The following is a 17948-nucleotide window of genomic DNA, read 5'->3' on the forward strand; positions in this document are numbered from 1 at the left end:
AAATGAGGCTAAGCGTGGAATATCGCTGAGCCTCATTTGCATACCTAATGAGCCACCATTTTTTTCAGACGAGGCTCTTGCGCAAGAAGGAGCTGTCTACACTGCCCCTTCTTGTGCAAGAAAAACCCTCTTGCACAATGCCATTACACCTATTGCTTGACAGGAAGAACGGCATTGCGTAAGAGGGTTTTTCTTGTGCAAGAAGGGGCAGTGTAGACACTCCTTCTTGCGCAAGAGCCTCATCTGAAAAAAATGGTGGCTCATTAGGTATGCAAATGAGGCTCAGTGATATTCCACGCTTAGCCTCATTTGCATATTACTCACGCAAGAAGCCGCGAGTGTAGACATAGCCTAGGTGTGTGGGTTACACTAGGACCCCCTTTTCCAGAGTGGAAGGGAACTTTCACAGTTGGCTTTTAAAAGCAGATGTGTGTTAATTTAAAACACATAGTTGTAATGTTTAAACTGTGAGCTAAGGGTCTGTACACTACACAGGTGTGTTTATTTTTTTAAGTATATGGTTGGAAACAGTTGGTTTGGTGTGTTGCAAACTAACAAGGTTTGTGTTCTGCAAGATCTGGTGTGTTTTTAAATTGAGTTGTTTGTCATTTTAAAATTAGCTTTAGTTTATGTTGCTGTTGGTGATACTGGGGCCTTGCGAGAGTTAAGTGTGAGATTTTTGAAAGTATTTTTTTTCAAACTGTTAACTTACTGTATTTTTAAAAGTGCTCTTTTGTGTGTGAGTTAGGGGTTTGTGCAAGACTTAGGTGCTGGATTTTTTTTTAAGCGTAAGTTAGCAAACTATTAGTTTGGCGTACAGGCAGTCCCCGGGTTACGTACAAGATAGGGACTGTAGGTTTGTTCTTAAGTTGAATCTGTATGTAAGTCGGAACTGGCGTCCAGATTCAGCCGCTGCTGAAACTGATCAGTTTCAACAGTGGCTGAATCTGGACACCAGTTCCGACTTACATACAGATTCAACTTAAGAACCCCAGGCATCCCCAAGTCAGCTGCTGCTGAAACTGATCAGTGGCTGATTCCAGGAAGCCCGGGGCAGGGGCTTCCTGTAGTCAGCCACTGGTCAGTTTCAGCAGCGGCTGACTTGGGGACGCCTGGGGCAGAGCAGCTGGGGTGCTGCCGGGTTGGGACCAACCGGCAGCGCCCCAGCTGCTGTACCACAGGCATCCGGAGCAAAGCCGCGGAGCACGGGGGCAGCGGGACAGCCCAGACGCGCTGTGGCTGTCCTGCTGCCCTTGGGCTCCGCGGCTTTGCTCTGCTTTGCTCCCCCTCTCCCTGGTCTGCAGACCAGGGGGACAGGGAGCAAAGCCGCGGAACATGCGGGCAGCAGACAGCCCAGACGCGTGCTCCGCCACTTTGCTTCCTTTCCCTGGTCTGCTGGAGACCAGGGAGACGGCCCCGTTCGTAACTGCGGATCCGACATAAGTCGGGGACTCGGGGACTGCCTGTATTTCAAACTAATGGTTTATGTTCTGCAAAATGCAATGTGCTTTTTAAAATGTACTTTTGATATTTATATTGTTGTTGGGGTCTATACCAGAGATAAGATTTTTTAAGTGTATTGTGGTAAACACTTTGGTTTGTTGCATAGCAGCTTAATTCTTACTCTGCAAAATGTGTTGTGGATTTTGAAAGTTAGTTTTGGAGTTCACATTGCTCGGTGACGTGGGGCCTGTGCTAGAGATAAGTGGAGAGTTTTTGAGAAGTATTTGATTGCAAACCATTCATTCTGTGTGTAAAGGTACTGAGAGATTCTTATTCTGTGCAAATTGCAAAATGTGGTTTGAAGTTGGTTTTACTGTTTCTATGGTTGTGATTTTGGGGGTCTATGAAGGTCAGTTATGGCAGGGGATTTGAAAAGCATTCTGTTGCACACTAGTTTGTGTTCTTGGTGGAAACGTGTGCTCATGATAAAAATGTCTGGGTTTTGAAGAAACATTGAGGGCAGGAATAAAGCAAATGCTGTGCTTGTTGCACAGTCTGCAATGGATACTTTTATTTAAAGCTAAGGCATTTTAAATAGAAAAATACCCTAATGAGTATTTTTCAGCTGGTGAGATCTTTCAGGAAGCAGGTGGGAGAGCTACAGGAGGAGGTGGCTGGGTTGAGGAGCATTCGAATCCATGAGCAATTCCTGGACAGTGTTCATGTGGAGACAGCGGAGAGAGCTGTCCCAGTACACAGGACTGCTAACGCACCGCTGGTGCGGGAGGAGATGGCTCAGGGTGGACACGGGTAGCTGGTTACTTCTGGCAGCAGGCACTGCTCCACCCTGCTCCCAACCCTCCCACCGTGGTACTAGGAAACCGTTATGCTCCTTTTGATACAGGAGAGAAGGGATCACCCCCTACAGCAGTGGAGGAGACACCTCAGACCCCCCAAGGCTGGGAGGTCTGCAGCCACCACTGCGAATAGGAAATGTAGGGGAGTGATGGTTGGAGACTCTGTTCTGAGGGGGCTGGAGGTGCCCATCTGTCGCCCTGACGTCATCTCGGGAGGCATGCTGTCTGCTGGGGGCCTGTATTCGAGATGTTACAGAGGCACTGGCAAGGATTATCCAGCCCTCTGACTACTACCGCATGCTTCTCATCCATGTGGGCACTAATGATACTGCGAGGTGTGACACTGAGCGGGTCAAGAGTGACTCTAGGTGTGCGGGTGAAGGAGTTTGGAGTACAGGTGATATTCTCTTTGGTCCTTCCTGTCAAAGAAAGGGTAGAAGGGAGAACGGCAATGGATTTCAGGAAGGCGGATTTTGATAAGCTCAGAGAGCTGGTAGGTAAGGTCCCATGGGAGGCTACACTGGGGGGGGGGGGGGAAACAACTGAAGAGCGTTGGCAGTTTTTCAAAGGGACATTGTTACGGGCCCAAAAGCAAGCTATTCCACTGCGTTGGAAAGATAGAAAGTCTGGCAAAAGAACACCTTGGCTTAACCACGAGATCTTGCATGATCTAAAAATCAAAAAGGAGTCATATAAAAAATGGAAAGTAGGACAAATTACAAAGGATGAATATAGGCAAATCGCACAGGAATGAAGGGGCAAGATTAGAAAGGCAACGGCACAAAACGAGCTCCAACTAGCTACAGGCATAAAGGGAAACAAGACGACATTCTATAAATATATTAGAAGCAAGAGGAAGAACAAGGACAGAGTAGACCCATTGCTCAGTGAGGAGGGGGAAACAGTAACGGGAAACTTGGAAATGGGAAGGTACTTAATGACTTCTTTCTTTCAGTCTTCACTGAGAAGTCTGATGAAGTAATGCCTAACATAGTGAATGCTAGTGGGAAGGGGGTAGGTTTAGAAGATAAAATAAAAAAAGAACAAGTTAAAAATCACATAGATAACGAGATTTCTGCAAGTCACCAGGGCCTGATGAAATGCACCTAGAATACTCAAGGAGCTGATAGAGGAGGTATCTGAGCCTTGAGTTATCAACTTTGGAAAATCATGGAAGACAGGAGAGATTCCAGAAGACTGGAAAAGGGCAAATCTAGTGCCCATATATAAACAAGGAAATAAGAACAACCCAGGAAACTATAGACCAGTCAGTTTAACTTCTGTGCCATGAAAGATAATGGAGCAAGTAATTAAGAAAATCATCTGCAAACATCTGGAAGATAATAAGGTGACAGGGAACAGCCAGCATGGATTTGTAAAGAAAAAATCATGTCAAACCGATCGGATAGCTTTCTTTGATATGATAACGAGTCTTGTGGATAAGGGAGAAGTAGTGGAGGTGGTATACCTAGACTTTAGCAAGACATTTGATACAGTCTCACATGATATTCTTATCCATAAACTAGGCAAATACAACTTAGATGGGGCTAGTATAAGGTGGGTGCATAACTGGTGGGTGCATAACTCTCGTTCTCAGAGAGTAGTTATTAACAGTTCCATGCTGGAAAGGTATAACAAGTGGGGTTCTGCAGGGGTCTGTTTTGGGACTAATTCTGTTCAATATCTTCATCAACAATTTAGATATTGGCATAGAGAGGACGCTTATTAAGTTTGCAGATGATACCAAGCTGGGAGGGGTTGCAACTGCTTGGAGGATAGGGTCAGAATTCAAAATGATCAGGAAAAATTGGAGAAATGGTCTCAGGTAAACAGGATGAAGTTTAATAAGGACAAATGCAAAGTGTTCCACTTAGGAAGGAACAATCAGTTTCACATATACAGAATGGGAAGAGACTGTCTAGGAAGGAGTATGACAGAAAGGGATCTAGGGGTTATAGTGGACCACAAGCTAAATATGAGTCAAGAGTGTGATGCTGTCATCTCCTGGGGTCTCCAAACAGGACCAACCCCAACTCAATCATCCTAAACTATCAAGTATGGAAAGAAGTTGAGCTCAATGACATCCTGGCCTGTAAGGAAAAAGCCCTTCCCCACTAGGAGGAGAAGGAAATACAAACAAGGAGGAAGTGAAACATCCCCACTGAATAGGCATCAGACATATCAACGCCGGTATAGCATGGGATAAGTTGCCTTGCCTCGGGCGGTAGGAAAAGGAGCTGTTGTCCGTTGAAGGTGCCAGAAGAGTGGCCGCTGGCGATGAGGAGGAGGAGGATGGACAACACTTCAGCTTGGTCCACCAGGGACCGCCGGAGTACAAGTAAACAGAGGGATGCATTCCCTCTCTCTCTCCTCAAGCTGGGCTGATTGTGACTGTGCTAAGTCTGTTCACCAACTATACCTGCAAATATCCAAGCGTTCCTATAGGGGGAAGGTTGCAACGGTGCGCATCAGGGTACCCGACCACAGAACAATTTCAATGGTGGTTCTGACCCTGGGCCAAGGCCCTGCCAACTCTCTTAGGGGTAACTGGAAATGCCTAAGCTGTCTGTATACCCAATACACAAGCAAAGGTAACACAGGTAGCCGTATTACTGTATCGTATGCTGTGAGTAGGGACACTTCTTTTTGTTCTATATAGCAGCACACCAGAGATTCTCATTTCTCCACTTCTTCTTAACATACTGTACGAAGTGCGCGATCGGATACAGGTGAAGCCACAGTGGTTTACACCAACGGATGATCTCCCCTGTCTATTCGCGTACAGGAGTGCGTGTATAGGAAGGACTGTGCTAACCCCCTAACTTTGTTGTTTTTTCCATAACTTAGTAACCAAATGATCCATCAGTTTGAAACAGGGACTTCCTGCTGGCTTAACATCTTTACAGATGAAGTCGAGTTCAGAAAAAATCATTTCAACAATTCAAATTGGCTGGTTTTTAATAACCGGAATTATTTCCTGAAGTGTGAAGTTATCACTCATTTTAATTCAATAGGATGTTCAACACTGATACAGGGGGAAAGAAGAAGATTTACATTTGCAAAGTTACCCTACAAGACTCGTTTAAATATTGAAGCAATTTCCTAGAAAACGTTGAAATTAAACCTATTTGTCACATTGGAAACAAGTAAAAAGCCAGGAGAAAAGTTGGCATCATTTTATTACTCACAGCATTTCCCCATATACACGGAATCATAGAAATGATAGAAATCACAGAACCCCAGAGTTGGGAGGGACTGCCAACGTCAATCAGGCTAACCCACGACATGACACAGGAATTGTCCTTAAAAAACTTCCAATGCAGCAGCTTCCACAACCTGCTGTGGCATCTGTGCCATTGTCCTTCTGATCTTACAGTCAGGAAGTTTCTCCTGAGATTGATTCTCAATCTGCTCTGCTGCAATTCGAAATCTTTGCCTCTTGTCCAGCCCTCTGTGGCAAGAGAGAATAACTTTTCTCCATCTTTTTTAGGGCAGTCCTTTAAGTGTGTGAAATCCGCTATTATATCCCCCGTAATCTCCGCTTTTCCAGCCAAAACATAACCCGTTCCTTCAGCCTCGGACAATACGATTTATTCACTGCGGTCTCAGACCTCTTGATCATTTCAGTTTCTCTGCAGAATTTCCACAGATCAGTGACCCAAACTGCACACAGTCCTCTGAGTCTCACCAGCACCCAGAAGAGCACTGCCATGATCTCCCGCGACTTCCGTACGATGCTCTGGTAACACAACCCAAAGCTGTATTTGCATCTTTTGCAATTGCAATGTATTGCATTGCTGACTCCTGCTCAGGTTGTGATCCTCAAAGTGCTTGCAGCTTCTCCAAGCTTGGTGTCATCTACAGATTCCTACCTGTCACGGGGTGAAACACTGGAATAAGTTGTCTAGGGAGGTTGTGGAATCTCCATCACTGGAAATATTGAAGAGTAGATTAGACAGACACCTGTCAGGGATGATGTAGATGGTGTTTGGTCCTGCTGTGAGGGCAGGGGACTGGACTCAATGACCTCGCAAGGTCCCTTCCAGTTCTAGTGTTCTTTGAGTCTAGGATTTGATAAGCTTACTATACATTCCATCCGCCTGGTCTTTAATGATCATGCAGATTCATTCTGGACTCAGGATTGATGGCTGTGGACCCACTAGATATGCTCACCCAGTATGACAGCAAACCTTTGGGAACTACTCTTTGCGAGCACAATTTCATCCAGTTATGCATCCACCTTGTAGTAATTTTATCTAAGCCACATTTCCCCAGTTTGCTCATGAGAATTTCATGTGGGACCATGTCAAAGTTATACTAAAAATCAAGCTATACCATGTCTGCTGCTTTACTCTTATCCATTAGAACAGTAACCCCTTCAAACAAAAAAATTAAGTTGGTTTGGCATGATTTGTTCTTGACAAATCCATGTTGGCTATTCATTATAACTCTAATGTCCTCTAGGTGCTAACAAATGATTATTTAATAATTTGTACCAGTATAAAAACTTAGGCTGCCTGGTCTATAGTTCCTTGGGTCCTCTTTGTTCCCCCTTTTAAAGATCTTTGCCCTTCTCTAGGCCTCTGGACCTCATCTATCTTCCAGGAGGCCTCAAAGGGAACTGCTAATGGTTCCAAGATTGACTCATCTAGTTCCTTAAATCCCCAGGATGAATTTCATCAGGCCCTGCCAATGTGAATACATGTCTCTTCTCTAGCTAGTCTTCAACCTAGTCTTTCTTCATTTGACCTTGTGTTCCCTTCTCTCATGTTGTTAATATTAATTGTGTTTCATATCTGGTCACCATTGACCATTTCAGTGAACATGAAACAAAACCGGAATTCTACACCACAGCCTTCTTGCTTGCATCTGTTAGTAGCTCTCCTTCCCTGCTAATTTCCCACAACACTATAGCTTTGATAGGAGAGAGCAACAGAAGAATAAACCCTCATTGCTATTAAAACAAAAGTGTGGCCTGTCCTTATTGCAGCGATTATAATCCAAACCTCAAGGATTTATGGCTTTGTCTCGTATTGCTCTTTGGTTTGGGTTTTGTTTCTTTTTCCTGGGTAAATATGTGAAAATGTTGAGCTTGTTCCATTTTTTTTCTCCAGCGGGAGACATTTGTTTGCCAAAGTTCACCCCAAACTGACAGGTAAAATATAGGTGACGCAGTGATAATTTGCACTATTTGCGCTGCAGCAGACTCCCAGAAAGGTGTAAGCAGAATTCTAAGCGCAGCTGACTTGGGTGCAACCTTGTGTGTCTGCACAAGGACTCAGACAAAGGGAGCACTCTTCCATGGAGGTCCATAGCGCACCAGTGGCAATGCAGCCTCTCATCCCCCTGGAGGAGCGGGGTGGGGAAGGGGCGGGTGAGATTCTGTGGCCTGCTCTGTGCAGGGGTCAGACTAGATGATCAGAATGGTCCCTTCTGACCTTACAGTCTGTGAGAGGAGAGGGATTGTGCCCCCTTCCTAAGGGGATGGTTGGTAGAAGACGAGTTCCCTGCCCCTTGAACAGCAGCTGGGTCCTTTCTCAGGAGCTCCCCAAACAGGGGTCTCCTCCTCCTCCCGTCTGCTCGTCTTCTCAGCTGCCTGGCTGCCTTTTAAACTCCTTCGGCTGCACCAGGCTCCGCAGACGGTGCCCCCTGGGCCCAGAGCTGCTTCTTAACCCCTTTGGTCCCAGTGTGGGGCTTTCCGCCCCATCGCCTTCTATGACTTGCCCTCCCTCAGGGTTAGTGTGACAATTGCAGCTTCCCGGCCCACAAGGAGGAGTTTGTGGCCCACAAACAGGTGGGTCTGTACAGTTAAATCCACCAAGGCCCCTGCAATTCTAGCTCGAGAGCCCTGGTCTAAACAAGGACTTTATTTCGAATGCCGCCCCCCAGTCACATTTATAAGTGGAGCCTCTGCACGACCTCGCCTGTTATTTCGAAATCTGTGCTGCTTTTCATCAGGAGTAGCGCCAATTCCTACATAGCGGCAGTGTGGACGCGCCGGTGCTGCTATTTCGCAATGACGACTCCCTGGAGTCATTCAACCCAAGTGCTCCGCAGCACTTCCTGGGGCTCTAAGTCGAGGTAGCGCGTCCACATTAACGGAGCCTGCCTGGGACTGATTTTGAGGCTTTCCGGTAGTGTGGGCACTCTAGCTTGATTTTGTTAAATCTGGAGTTAAGTCGAATTTACTAATTGGCGTGAGGGAGATTTCTCCAGGCTTCTCTCTGCCGTTGCCCCTGTTTGCAGCCAGGGGACTCTGTGTCTCTCCCCATCCCAGCAGTGGGGGTTTCTAGTGGCTTGAGAGTCAGGAAACCAACCCACAGAGTCTTCCAGCTCCTTGTCAGTGGATGCAGGAGGACAAGGTCTGCCCTCTCAGTGCCAGTAAACTCACTTCCACACACTTCTCCTCGTGTTTCCCAACCTGTCCTAGCTGGGAAACAGGCCATGTCTACGTTAGGAAACTATTTAGAAATTAGTAAATTTGACGTAACAACTTTGAAATACCGTGTCCACACTACAGGGAAGCATAAATATGAGGCCAAGGCAGGCTCTGTTAACGTGGATGCACTACCTCGGACTCTGAGCCCCAGGAAGCACTGGGGAGTCGTTATTGCAAAATAGCAGCCCCGGAGCATCCACACGGCCGCTATTTCAAAATAACTATTTCAAAATTAGCATTTCTCCTGATGAAAAGCAGGAGTCCAGATTTTGAATTCAGCCGCCTGTTATTTAAAAATAGCAGGCTTGGTTGTGTGATTATTCTGCTTGTAAATTTGACCGAAGGGTAGTTATTTCGAATAAAGTCTTAGCGAAGACCAGAGCTTAGAAAGTGTGAGAAGCTTTTTCTCCTATTTCTCTCTCTCTCTCTTCATTTTACTTTTTATTCATTTCTCCAACCGAAAAAAATAAGGTGAAAATAAAACTAAAATAAAAATTTAAAAATTATATCCAGCAACAGAAAATTGAAATACTATTTTAAGTTAAACATTTTTTTCAGAATGATAATTCCATGGAAAATCTGGAATTTTGTACCTGAAAGATTCAGGGGCAGCATATTTTCTGTTATTTCTGTGACATTTTCAGGGGACGTTCCCCCATCCCAGCTCTATACCCAATGGACGTGCCAGGCAAAAGCAATCCAACATCTGTGCAGAAGTTCCTGTGTCCGGTGCACATTTCAGGGAATGGCAAGCACACGGCCCTGTCCAAATTAGAGCTTTTGGGGAGGTGTCAGAGAGCAGAATTTGAGCCAAGTGTTGCTTGCAGCCCCATGTCGGAGAGCCCTCCCAGGCAAGTCTCCAGTTTGCACCCTGTTTGAGTGACTGGCTGCTGTCCATTCCGCGCTCAGTTCTTTAGATTTGGCCTGACCGATTGCAGACAGCTGGAGATGGAAGGCTGTTTCTGTAGACAGAAGCCTAGACATTGAAAATAACCCGCAATGTGCTGGAAACATGAACAAAACCCCCAGAGAATCAAAAATCACTCGATCAGTGGATGTTCTAATTCATAAGAGAAATAGAATTGCCAAATCACCTGCTTGTACGTTGCAATGTAATACCGTGTACAGTCAGTAAACACTTGCCGTTGCTGTGTTCAGGACAGGCGGAGTATTCCACACATGCATAAGAAGCATTATTGCTAATAATTAGTAATCAATGAAACAGTTAATCAGGGTCAAGGCAGGAGTTTAAACGTCTGACACAAAAGCCATTGAAGTGAGTGGAAAGTTGTATTTTATTTATTTATTTCTATTTATTTAAATATTTTTACCCCGCCTTTCTATTTAAAAAATTCAAGGCGGCTTACAAGAGCAAACAAACAAAATACAAATATATAAACATGTAAAATATGAGAATTTAAAATATGAGACCTCAGAGGGACATAACCAGCTAAAAACATATCGGCTGTGTCTACAATGGCACGATCTTGCGCCAAAGCGGCCGCTTTTGGGCAAAAACATGCTGCCTGTCTACACTGGTGGGGAGTACTTGCGCAAGAACACGGACATTCTAATGTGTGAAATCAGGGCTTCTTGCGCAAGAACTATGATGCTCCCGCTCAGGAATAAGCCCTTTTGTGCAACTGTTCTTGCGCAAGAGGCCAGTGTAGACAGGCAACGTGAATTTCTTGCGCAAGAAAGCCCGATGTTTAAAATGGCCATCAGAGCTTTCTTGCGCAAGAGAGCATCTACACTGGCACGGAAGCTTTTGCGCAAAAGCACATCTCTTGCGCAACGGCACATGCCAGCGTAGACACAGCCACAGAGAGGAGGAACACACACATACAGACTCAAACATTAATAAAAGCAATTTTGACTTCAGTAACCTTGTCCTGCCCCTCACGCCTGCTCAGTGAGGACATGGTGCTAGTTAGTAATGGGGAGCTGGAGATTTTACCTTTTTGTAAAGCAATTGTTGACACGGGTGAGCCACAGAACCACGGGACGGGCCAGACGGGATCAGATCCATGGTCCATCTAATTCCATGGCGTGTCTTTGAGCATAGCTGGGATGTTCCGGTAATGAGTCTGCCCTTTACGAGAGGTGAATCCAGCAAACTTTAGCTCTGTCTTGGACTGCATGGGCACAGCGGGAAAGTAGAATCTCCCCTTACATTTTAACAAAACCCGCGAGAATTGCAACTCCTCTCCCCAAAAAACCCTTCTCCCAGGGCTGTGGAAATACAAGTGTTCTCTGCTGGCCGCGCAGGACCCGAGTGGCTTCAGGCTTTTTCGGATCCTACAGTCTTCACTAATTGAAAAAGACTTGGGTGATGACGCTGTCACTTTAATAATACTGCCCTTATCAACACATATGCCATGTGATTTCGGTGATACCCGCAGTGAACCTTTGTGCGGCTCCTCCAGAGCTATGTGGCATGCCGTGATTTGCTGCCAGTTTTATTTATGTTTCAAATATTAAGCTGTAGCGAGATCCCCAAAGCCTTTGGACCAGGGCTTCAGTGAATCAAAGAGTCTGCATGAGACGAGCAGGCAGCGCAGATCAGCGCGGCTCTGATAGGCGCAGGGTGTGATGAGCGCATTTTGCTGGTGGAGTCTGAGCATGGTTCGGCATCTCTGTGCTCATGCACCACAGGATGTAAACCTGTGCCCAGGAACCAGGAACTCACGGAGGGCAGCTGCAGAAGGAGGCCCACTGGAAGAATCCACCATTTTGCACGGCTCACTGCCCGGTGGGCACAGCTGCGATTTTTCAGGAAACATGCCATGGCTTTGTACAGCTTGAACCTCTCTCGTCCGGCTCCCTCGGGACCTGCCCGGTGCTGAACCAGGGAATGTGCCAGACCACAGGAGGCCAATATTGTCTGGCAGCATCACCGACACGCCCACTGCATTGAGGGGTCAATCAGAGCTAAATCACAGCACAGAGCCCTGAGCAGGGACTGGGGGCTGTAAACAAACTCTATGGGACCGTGGGAAACTTGGCCACCCTCATGGTAAGTGGACATCGGCTCACTCAAATCATGGCCAAACTAGAGAGGTTCAAATTGTACTGAAAACAGCTTGTCCTGGCCAAATAGCACTTCCCACCTGTAAAAATAACCCTTTCCATTCAGAAGAGAGTTTGAGGCAAAAATGACAAATGTTAATTTTTCACACCCCCTCCCACAGAGTGATCTGACACCAGCGAGGCTCAAGCAGAAAAGTCAAGCTACGAATAACGTCCTTTGGCCTCACTGAAATGTAAGCCTTCGCTGTAGTCCATTGGCAGGACCATGAGCCTGCCCATCTCAGTGGCTTGATGGTCTCTCTTGTGGGGAACTCACATAGATCCTGACACGAGACAGCAAGAGCACTTCTGCCCTGCCCGCTGTCAGCTGTAGGCGGGTGGTGTCGCCGGTGACTGAGAGCTGCTCCAAACACAGTGTATTTCATAGGGTAGCACATGTGCTTCTCCACACAGGGACCGGCTTGAATTGAAACAGCCAAAGTCTGTTCTGGAAACCACTTGTCTTTTGAAAAGCAGCCAGTGTGACATCCTGGGTATTTTCGCTTTTCAAAATCCAGCCACTTACTTAAATAAGTAAATACGAGTTTAGGTTCCTATGTCTGAATATCTTGGTTTGGGTTGTTGCAAATTCTGAGTCGGGAAAGGACAGGGCCGATATGACATTGTCGTACACTATAAAAGAAGCCATAATTTAATTTCACTGATGTAAGATCTGTGTGGGATTTTCTCCTCCAGGGAGAAGTCAAAGTGCCACACAGTTTTGCAGTGCATTGCCTATCACAATAGCATACAACATTTGTCTTTTTCCTTCAGTTTCCAAGACAGCTGGCATGAGTGCATAACAATACATAGCTCTTTTTTCATGCAAGCCATCGTGGGTGAAATTTGTCTAGTGTTTGCCATCATGGAGTGAATTTAGATTGCATCTGCACAAAGTTGTTTTTAATGAAGAGAGGCATGAATTGTAAATGACAGTTAGTTACAATCTTTTTTCCCCTAATAGTAATAAATGGCATGAGATTATCGGGACATTTTCTTTAAGGTATTATGTAGTAAGCACAGTGCTTGCGAGTTTTATAGTCCGACTTGTTTTACTTCCCAAGATCATACTGTGCCTAAGCCTCCCCTTACGTAGCTTCTCTTCTCAGTGCAGCTGGTGGTAAGCCTTTTCTTCATTCAGATTAACGGCTGGAAGATGAGTCAGGTAACAATGCAGCGAAAGAGCTCCAGAGTGGGCCTCTTCCTGCTGGAATCTAGCAGCCTCTCGCTCAGAGGAACCAGGCTGCCGGAAAGCGATATTTTCAAAAGCTCCCGGTGAAATCCAAAGGGTCCCGTAGCTGTCGTCACTCACGAGGAACGGTGCCGTCCCGCCTGGCCGCCTGCCCGCCGGGACCGATCGCAGTTAGCCCTCTCCCACAGCCTTGGCATCTCGAGTGGTTTGGTTTCCCTAACGGGGGCCAGGGCCTAGCCCGGAAAGGACCATTGGATGTTTTCATGCTATAGACTTAAATGCGGGTCCTGGTTAGTTTCAGCCATTCGTCTGTCGCGGCTCCTGTTAGGCGTCTGGGCGATATCTCAGGCCACTATAACACTCCCCTGTGTGGGGACGCTCCCAACCAGCCTTGGCTCCTTCGGCTCGCTGCTGGGGAGGAGGAGGCCTGGTCGAGTAACTGCATTAATGCCACCGGGGCCACTTGCTGCCAGACGTTGACTGCCCCGGTGACATTGCTCCTTGGTGAGATGCAGCAGGACGCACCACGTTCTACTTTTAGTGTCTCCCACGTTCGTACGTGGCTGCCGTCCCGTGGCCCAGCACTGGCCCGTCCACCAGCCTGGGGACACCACAGAGCATGGGCTGTGCAGTGTTTGATCTACTGGACATGCCGGGCTCGCAGACATAGTGTCCCATCCCCCAGCCTCACAGCACTTTCGCTCTCTCCTTTCCAGACGGTATTAACTTTCTGACCACGTGTGTGAGAACGAGCCATAAATGCCGGCCAGGTTAGAAAAGGTTAATCCTGTTTCCTTAGAGCAGGTTCTGCATCCTCTCTCATTATCAGCGGTGGGATTGTAAAATCCATTCCGGGGGTGGAGTGCAGCCTCTGAGCAAACACGGGCCTGAGACAACTTCAAAGCAAATTGACTCTTAAATGGAAAACGGAGGCAAAATCTGCATCCACTAACGTGACACCAAAGAGCAGATGGGGGCACTGTGGAGTGAAACATGGTCTAACTTTCTCACCAGAATGATTTCACCAGCCATTCACGTATCACTCAACAAGGAGATTGGAGGAAGAAATGGCCTGTCTGCAAACAGCAGCTACAGCCTTGGATTCAAGTCTTTTTTTCTGACTGGAGTGTTTATTTTTAAGCAAACAACATTTGATTTCTTTAGGAAACGTTTATTTTTTGTTCCGATCACTCATTTTGATTCAACTTACATAAAAAATTCCAACCGCTTTTGCTTCTCGGGATGAGTCGTGAGCCTTCAGGGAGATCGCCTCTGGCGGCAGATGCCACCTTGCATGGAAGGCGCACGCACACGATTGATCAATTCCATCAGCCATTCTGGAGTGTCCCTAGTTCCCACCTTTGGGATCGGGGCTTTGTTGCATTCCTGGCTGGTGTAGGAGACCTGTCCAATGCTGGTGGAGGCTGATGTTGTGTGACAGACCGGGCTACGTCTGGGCACCGCTGAGGGCGTTCGCTCAGGGCGAATTGCTCAAATCCAGGGCTCCTTACAGCCCCCTGACTGGCGACCTCTCCAAACAGGCCACAAACCAGTCCCACAGAGCGCTTCAGCAGCCTTCCTGAAGCCTCCCGAGCAAAACCCCTCCGACACCCCAGCAATATCCGTGTCCCAGATGGCCCCGGGCCTATACACAGGTGGGGGGTCCTAGCACCCAATCCCACCTACCCCGAACAAGTTCTGTCCGGTTCCAAGAAACCAGCCACAGATCCCTGGTCAATTTACCCTCTGGACCTTACCCACAAATCACGCTGGGCCAATCCTTTAGAATCTATATCTAAAGGTTTATTATTACAGGAAAGAAAAGCATGAGAATAAGGTTATTAAAGTACAGTACGTTACATGCACCGAATCTCCCAGTTCTCTATGCAGGCTCTAGCAGAGATGTTGCAGCTGCTGGCTTAAAAGTCCTTGTTGTGCATCCTAGGATCAGGATGGGTCCACAGTTCTTTCTGGCTCTTCGATCCCTGCTGTGCTGCCTCTGGGATGAAGTGCTGAGCTGAGTACCCAGATGGAGTCTGCCACATGGCCTCTTTATCCCTCCTTCCTGGTCTCTTCTTGGCTACAGCAAGTCACCTGGCCCGCGGCCTATCCCTGTGTTCCCTGCTGGTAGCCCCTAGGTATGAGCCACCACTCTTGAGGTGTGTCCTTGGCCTATCGAGGGCTGTTGTTCCAGAGCTTTGCTCGTTAGCATGTCCATGGGCTGAGCTGCTTTGCCCATAGTTCAACCACATACAGAGAAACATTCGGTATCCACACAAAATACATGCTTATAACTTCACATAGCGACATTCTACAATCCCATGAACAGCATCTAAGGAATCAGAAGAAAGGAGGCTTCTATTGGACACCTCCCATGGCCCCCTTTGGGCCACTTTTGGGGCCAACCCCCCCCATGGGTGCAGCAGTGATCTGGCTGCTCCCCTCAAAATCCAGTAACATGATACCTTGTCTGAGCTGGCCAGGGTTTTGTTACCCCCCTGCACTTAGCCAAGTAACATACGGGTGCACAGTGCCAGCTAGCGCAGCATTCTGCAGTGCACCTCTGCGATAGCGCGTGCTATCATGAGCACGTCAGTCCTGTCCCCCTCTCCACGCAGGCTCCCATTGGATCGGGACCGAACTTCCCCTTCCTGGTGCGTAGGGGCCTGGGCACCGGCAGCGAAAGAGCCCCCGGCCCTGCGATGAGGACACTCTCCCGGTGGCTCCCCGGGCCTGACGGGGCACAAAGCTCCTCTCACCAGAGAACTTCCTTGGGGGGCAGCCTGTGACTGTGGATGCACCCCCCCCCCCAGCTCCATCACAGGCCTCGCCTCCTTCTGCCCAAAGTACCAGGCCCGGTCCTTTCCCTCGCCATGGCTCATGTACACACAGGACAACACGTGCAGGGCAAGAGGCCCATAGTCACTAACCCCCCCCCCGGAACAGAACAGCGACAGCTCTACCCTGGGGCGAGGGATGGAAAATGGCCCCCACCTGCCCGGCGTCAGGCACATCCCAGAATGCCCTGCTGGGCAGGGGCTGAGCGCCCCCGAGGGTGGAATAGCAGGGCCGCTCGGGGCGACTGTCAGCGTGTTGCGCCCCGGCCAGTGAACGGGGAGCATGGCGGGCTCACGGACAGCGCGCTGCCGAGGAAAAGGGGCCGCGTTGCCTGACCCCTGCTCAGCCTGGGAGACTGGAGGTCCGCGGGCTTGTCACCCCGAGGCCGGAGTTGTGTTCCGCACACGTCTGTCGGAGCCATGCCGATGGGACGCGCCATGTGCCGTGGCAGCAACGGATTTGTCACCGGCCGCTGGCCTGACCCCTGGCTGCCCTGGGCTCTTCCCCGGGTGTCAGCTGGAGGCAGTGCGGGTGCAATGCAGAGCCATGGGCCCCAGCAAACCAAGCAAAAGAAAAAGATTTGAGAGAATCTCTGGCCACCTCCCAAGCGAATGGGGCCACGCACTGGGGCCGTTCATCCCAGGCTGCTCCACTCCCGTCCCTGCACCCATCACGGTGGCCTCTGAACTCTCCGTGGGCCACAGTGCGTCCTGCGAGGCCATGGCCCTTAGCCGGGTAGTGCCTGCGATCCGCTGCCTGCCCTCCCCTCCTCGCTCCTCCTTCCGCCCTGCCCCTGTTCGACGGGCCCGGGCTTCCCTGGGTCGGAGGGCGGGGAGACGTCCATGCGGGCCCGGGGCGGGGCACGCCCACAGGCCCTGGGGAGCCAGTGCCAAGAGCGGGGCCGCGGGGCCGCGGAGCTGCCAGTGGGGGGGGTGTCTCCCTCAGGACCCTGTTCCCAATCTGCCTGGAGCTGTGGCGCCTTTGCTGCCTGTCCCGTCCCGCAGCCAGGAGTTACTGCTTGCACCCCCGCCCCCCCAGCTCCCTCCGGGGCCCACAAGCACGCGAGAGCGCTCCGGGGGGGGGAAGGGCAGGACCCCCCCCCCAGCTCCCTCTGAGGCCCACAAGCACGCGAGAGCACTCCTGGGGGGGGTAAAGGGCAGGGCCCCCCCCAGCTCCCTCCGGGGCCCACAAGCAGGCGAGAGCGCTCCTGGGGGGGGTAAAGGACAGGGCCCCCCCCAGCTCCCTCTGAGGCCCACAAGCACGCGAGAGCGCTCCTGGGGGGGGGGGGAAGGGCAGGGCCCCCCCCAGCTCCCTCTGAGGCCCACAAGCACGTGAGAGCGCTCCTGGGGGGGTAAAGGGCAGGGCCCCCCCAGCTCCCTCTGAGGCCCACAAGCACGCGAGAGCACTCCTGGGGGGGGTAAAGGGCAGGGCCCCCCCCAGCTCCCTCCGGGGCCCACAAGCAGGCGAGAGCGCTCCTGGGGGGGGTAAAGGACAGGGCCCCCCCCAGCTCCCTCTGAGGCCCACAAGCACGCGAGAGCGCTCCTGGGGGGGGGGAAGGGCAGGGCCCCCCCCAGCTCCCTCTGAGGCCCACAAGCACGTGAGAGCGCTCCTGGGGGGGTAAAGGGCAGGGCCCCCCCAGCTCCCTCTGGGGCCCACAAGCACGCGAGAGCGCTCCTGGGGGGGTAAAGGGCAGGGCCCCCCCAGCTCCCTCTGGGGCCCACAAGCACGCGAGAGCGCTCCTGGGGGGGGTGGTAAAGCGCAGGATCCCCCCCCCCAGCTCCCTCTGGGGCCCACAAGCACGCAAGAGCGCTCCTGGGGGGGGTGGTAAAGTGCAGGACCCCCCCCCCAGCTCCCTCTGGGGCCCACAAGCATGTGAGAACGCTCCTGGGGGGGGGAAGGGCAGAACCCCCCCAGCTCCCTCCGAGGCCCACAAGCACGCGAGAGCGCTCCTGGGGGGGGGAGGGCAGGACCCCCCCCAGCTCCCTCTGAGGCCCACAAGCACGTGAGAGCACTTCTGGGGGGGGGGTAAAGTGCAGGACCCCCCCCAGCTCCCTCTGGGGCCCACAAGCACGTGAGAGCACTTCTGGGGGGGGTAAAGTGCAGGACCCCC

This window comes from Pelodiscus sinensis, chromosome 4 (genome assembly GCF_049634645.1).
Source record: "Pelodiscus sinensis isolate JC-2024 chromosome 4, ASM4963464v1, whole genome shotgun sequence".
NCBI lineage: Eukaryota > Metazoa > Chordata > Testudines > Trionychidae > Pelodiscus > Pelodiscus sinensis.